The sequence below is a fragment of the Chiloscyllium plagiosum genome, chromosome 8 (genome assembly GCF_004010195.1).
Source record: "Chiloscyllium plagiosum isolate BGI_BamShark_2017 chromosome 8, ASM401019v2, whole genome shotgun sequence".
Lineage (NCBI taxonomy): Eukaryota > Metazoa > Chordata > Chondrichthyes > Orectolobiformes > Hemiscylliidae > Chiloscyllium > Chiloscyllium plagiosum.
The window spans coordinates 19,154,366-19,160,534 of record NC_057717.1 but is presented as its reverse complement, the minus strand read 5'-3'; positions in this window follow the sequence as shown (position 1 = coordinate 19,160,534).

The window sequence follows — 6,169 nt, the reverse complement described above, 5'->3', positions numbered from 1 at the left end:
TCTCAGAACTGATAGCCACACTCCTCTGACCATTCAGATTTATGAGAGAACATAAATCGAAAGCCAGATTCATCCAACAACTCACCAGAACAAATAAGCACTACCCTGCATGTGCAGTGCACATGTAGACAAACAATGCTACATGCAAGCACTGCAGCAACATTGTAAAGGACCAAGAGGCAGGCAAATCGATACCCGCATTCATGAAGAACAAGTTGCCCCTGAACGCCACCGCGAAGTGTCCCCAGTAGGTGTACTCAGGGCACTGAGTGTCTCTAATTCAGCGCCTGGGAACTCGGATTATATAAGAGTCTGTGGCAGTGGAGAGTTTGTTGCTGGAAAAGAGCATCATGTAAGGCAGCTGGCAAAAAGCTGGAGAATCGACGTTTCGGGCATGAATACTTCATCAGGGTTATACCGAAAACCTCGATTTCCCTCCTCCCTGGATGCTGCCTGACCAGCTGTTCTTTCCAGTACCTCACTCACGACTCTGATCTCCAGCACATAGAGTCCTCACATTCTCCTCTGTCTGCAGCAGTTGTTAGTTCTTTGTTTGAGGGAACTGCTGATGTCACCAGTGTAAAATTCGATTGCTGATTAAGAAAAACAACCTGGTCCGTCGCCTAAAAGTGTATTTCTGTTGTTTTTCAGGTGCTATGCCTCGCACAGCTTCTGTCAGTGTATTCATATGAAGTTTACTGGCCGTTTGATATGTGCGTTTGTGATCGTACAGTTGTCATTATTCTGAAATTTGGCTGCCGTCATCTGTGTTCGTAACAGTGTCGATTGCTGCTGTTTTGCGTTGGTCTTCATGTGTGCATTACTAACACAGCGATGGATCAATTGATATTGTAAGAAGGCAGACAGTCGTGGGAAATGTCGAGGTTTCAATGACAGTTGTACAATGTTTAGAAGTTATCCAGAAGCAGGAGATAAGAACGTTGAATTCTTTCGGGGAGTGCCGAGGAACAGTGAGGGAAATAAGTCACCTGAGTTTACTCACAGGAACTACAATGCAAAATAAAACGTACTAAAAGTTAGGATGACAGGTAAATGTTGGCAGTAATCATGGATCTCCTGACTTCCACTCCCGAGCTCCCACAATTCCAAAACCCAGGTACATTGTAAACGAATTTTACAGAACCATACACAATCAGTTGTCCAATAGAACGGCATAAGTCTTTTCTTGGTCTTCATTTTTCAGTTTCGACTGATACTTTTTTTCGGATACCATCTCTTTCATTGCAAGTTTTTGGAAAGGAGGCATTACGGTTGGTCAGAACAAATGACGCAAAACTTTGTTTGTTTTAGGCTCAAGAACTCCCAGATTCCTCTGTCCTACAAGTTTTTTTTCCTGTTTTCCCTCTATTTTCATAGTGCTCTGCCTTTTCACTCTTCCAACCTGACACTCCAACATCAAACTTCATCTGCAAAGATTTTCCCCATTGCGAAATATGTCCAAGTTTGCTGACGGTAGACATATTGTGATGATGACGTGGGAATATGCGAAGGTGTATATCTATACACCTTCGCATATTCCCACGTCATCATCTCAATATGCTCTCCCATTATTGTCTACCGTCAGCAAACTTGGACATATTTCACAATGCCATTTGCTTCATGCTATTAACAGAGAGATAAATAATTGTGGCCTTGAATATACCTAGACTTGGCAGATCTCACTGTTGTAAATAAGTACACGTATTTGCTACCCTCAGGATATGAGAACAGCCTCCTCATCTTTGCCTTAATTGGGTAAACCCTTCTTCTGATATCCAATCCTATACTATCCCGGATAGCAATCAGAGCCGAACAAACGCTAAATGTAAGGCATAAACTCACTGGCGTCTCCAGCGTTAGTTCTGAGTACTTGTAGCATTTTCGTTTTGACCCATGGTTGAACAAACTGCCCTGATTTGCACATTAGATTTGACAATGCCACATCTGCTTCAAATTTTCTTCAGTGCCTGTGACTCAGATAGTGCTGAAAGGCACTTTAAAAATACAATGACATCTTCATTTTTCGATCCATTACATTATTTCTAATCTCTCTGCTCATGAAAATGCATCCTTCCCAAGTACTCTATTTCTCATCAGTATGTGTCGTTCAATCCAATTTCCTATCAGCGAACTCCATTCTAATCAATTACAGGGGGACCACAAATTTTGGAGTCTTTGCACAGACAAAACTAACCGTATAGTGGAGTCACGTTTTCATTTGGTAGCCCTAATTTCACGAGAAATATTAAGCAGTATCTCAGGGTTATAGTTGTGGCTGAGTGGTTAAGGCGATATATTAGATATCCATTAGTGTTTCGCCGCGCAGGTTTTAATCATACGACTACGTTTTATTCACTATTGATTTTAACTGACTCTCTGCTGGATGAGTTATCCCTCAAACTACAAAAAATCACTCTCAGTAACTCCACATTTTGTCAGGTCTGCTCATTTGTTGACATGTAGGAAACTTGGGTTCCCAACCAGAAACGGACCTGACTCAAGCCGTTCGCTCTGTTCCACCAACCACAAATAATACCAGACCTGTGGGGTTTGTTTAGAATTCGGAAAATGTATTCGACACAAATGCTGCTTTTCAATAAATGTCCTCAATCCCAGTTCTCTGTGAGTTGCACTGGTCAGAGGCAAAATTTCCTCCTTCCCCAGAACCTTTCCATCCCCACTGCTCCCTTCAACATCATGTTAAATCTCCGCAGGAAATGTCCCTTTAACCTTACTTGCTTCGAAAAGAACGTTCCCAGAGTCGAGTATTTCTCTAGAAAACTGGGTTTCCTCACCTCTCGACCTGATGTAAAGCAGAGGATTGTGAACAAGATGTTGGGAAAATGTTGCGAGCTGGATGGTGCAAAAATGATCAAGTAGCAAAAGAGAAATTCCAGTCTCCAGCTTTGTGAATCTTTAGACATTCCTAGCAAAGCGGATTCTGAGGAGAATGAAGGGCGAACTATCCGACTAAGCAGAAACAGTCTCGAAACCTAACCATGCTTTAAGAGCGATACATTGACTCTGATGTTCTTGGGAGATGAAATAATCTGAGATACTGAAAGGACTCCCGTTCTTGCACGTCAGGAATTCAAATCTCATCTCAGCTCCGGGACAATAATAAAAAAATGGGAAAATGAAATGCACTGAAAGTTTCGAAGGGAGCGGTCCCAGGTGTAAGAGAGCTGGTTCCAAGTGATGTGGAGGTGCCTGTAGAGGGTGGGATCAGACTGTTCTCTAGTTTCCATACTGAATGTTCCAGACTTTAGAATGGAAAAAGCAAAACTGATGAACGGGAATTGTTATTCTGCGAAGGTCAGGCAAAAGATTGGATCCACTAACCGCCTGTTTGATGAGATGATAAATGAAGCTTTCTCCGCATTATCTGTGGTGCCCTGCGTAAGCGCGGTCGGCTGTTATTCGAGAGGGTGGTGGGTAGTACCCACTCATCGATGGAGTGCTCGCTGTACTTACTCCATCTGTTTCCTTTGCTGCGTAGTTAGGGTGTTTAATGAGGTCAGGGATATGTTGCCCAAACGGAAAACTTTCACAGCAAGTAACCATAAAAGCGTTTCTGTATTGTTTTTGTGGTTAATAATGTGCTGTGGATAGAACACAGAACATAGAACATAGAATAATACAGTGCTGTACAGGCCCTTTGGCCCTCCATGTTGCGCCGATCCCAGCCCACCGAACCTACACTAGCCCACTATCCTCCATATGCATATCCAATGCCCGCCTTAAATGCCCATAAAGAAGGAGAGTCCACCACTGCTACTGGCAGGGCATTCCATGCACTCTCGACTCGCTGAGTAAAGAATCTACGCCAACATCTGTCCTATACCTACCACCCCTTAATTTAAAGTTATGCCCCCTCGTAATAGCTGACTCCAGACGTGGAAAAAGGTTCTCATTGTCAACCCTATCTAAACCCCTAATCATCTTGTACACCTCTATCAATTCACCCCTAAACCTTCTTTTCTCCAATGAAAACAGCCCCAAGTGCCTGAGCCTTTCATTATACGATCTTCCTACCATACCAGGCAACATCCTGGTTAACCTCCTCTGCATCCGTTCCAGTGTTTCCACATCCTTCCTATAGCATGGCGACCAAAACTGCACACAATACTTCAGATGCGGCCGCACCAGAGTCTCATAAAACTGCATCATAACCTCAGGACTCCGGAATTCAATTCCTCTACCAATAAAAGCCAGTACGCCATATGCCTCCTTCACCGCACTATTTACCTGGGTGGCAACTTTCAAAGATCTGTGTACATGGACACCAAGATCCCTCTGCCCATCCACACTGCCAAGTATCCGACCATTAGCCCAGTACCCCATCTTTTTGTTACTCTTACCAAAGTGAATCACCTCACACTTAGCTACACGGAACACCGCTAGTAACTGCACTCCAAGATGAACCTTTACCATCAACAACTATCCTCTGTCTTCTTCCAGCCAGCCAATTCCAAATCCAAACCTACAACTCACCCTCAATGCCATACCTCCGTATTTTTTGCAGTAGCCTACCATGGGGAACCTTATCAAGTGCCTTACTAAAATCCATATACACCACATCTACAGCTTTCCCCTCGTCCACCTCCTAAGTCACCTTCTCGAAGAATTCAATAAGGTTTGTGAGGTATGACATGCCCTTCACAAAACCATGCTGACTATCCTTGATCACATTATCCCGATCCAAATGTTCATAAATCCCATCCCTTACAATTCTCTCAGACTTTGCCCACAACAGAAGTGAGACTCACTGGCCTATAGTTACTAGGGTTATCCCTACTCCCCTTCTTGAACAAGCGAACCACATTTGCTACCCTCCAGTCTTCTGGCACTTCGCCTTTAGACTACGAGGGCATAAAAATCAAGGCCAATGGCTCTGCAATATCCTCCCTTGTTTCCCAGAGAATCCTAGGATAAATGCTATCAGGCCCAGGGGACTTTTTCACACTTTCCAGAATTTTCACACTTTCCAGAATTTCCAACACCTCTTCCCTACATACCTCAAAGCCATTCATTCTACTTAATTGTGACTCAGTATCCGCATCGGCAACGATGTCCTGTTCTTGAGAGAATACTGACGAAAAGTATTCATTCAGTGTCTTCCCAATCTCTTCAGCCTCCACACGCAACTTCCCACTACTATTCTTGACTGGACTTATTCCTACCCTAGTCATTCTTTTATTTTGACATACCTATAGAAAGCCTTAGGGTTTTCCCGAATCCTACCAACTAAGGACCTTTCATGTCCCCTCCTTGCTGCTCTAAGCTCTCTCTTCAGGTCCTTCCTGGCGACCTTATAACTCTCAATCGCCCCAATTGATCCTTCACGCCTCATCTTTACATAGGCCGCCCTCTTCCATTTAACAAGGGATTCCAATTCCTTATTAAACCACGGCTCCCTCACACGATCCTTTCCTCCTGCTTGACAGGTACATACTTATCAAGGACACCCAACAGTTGCTCCTTGAACAAGCTCCACATAATAATTACGCCCTTGCCATGAAGCCTACTTTTCCAAGCCACGCATCCTAAGTCATGCCTCACCGCATCATAATTTCCCTGCCCCCAGCTATAACTCTTGCCCTGCAGTGCACACTTATCCCTCTCCATCACTAGAGTAAAAGTCACCGAATTGTGGTCACTGTCGCCAAAGTGCTCACCTACCGCTAATTCTAACACCTGGCCTGGTTCGTTACTCAGAACCAAATCCAGTATGGCCTCACTTCTTGTTGGCCTATCTACATATTGTGTCAGGAAACTCTCCTGCACACATTGGACAAACACAGACCCATCTAACGAACTAGAGCTATAGCTTTCCCAATCAATATCAGGAAAGTTAAAGTCCCCCATAACAACCACCCTATTACGTCCACACTTTTCCTGAATCACCCTCGCAATCCTTTCTTCTACGTTTCGAGGACTATTAGGAGGCCTGTAAAAAAACTCCTAACAGGGTGAGCTCACCTTTCCCAGTCCTAACCTCAGCCCAAACTAGCTCAGATGGAGGGTCTTCATCCATCGTCCTTTCCACCGCTGTAATACTATCTTTGACAAGCAATGCCACACCTCCCCCTCTTTTACCCCCACCTCTGACCCTACTAAAACACTTAAACCCTGGAACCTGCAACAGCCAATCCTGTCCCAGTTCTAC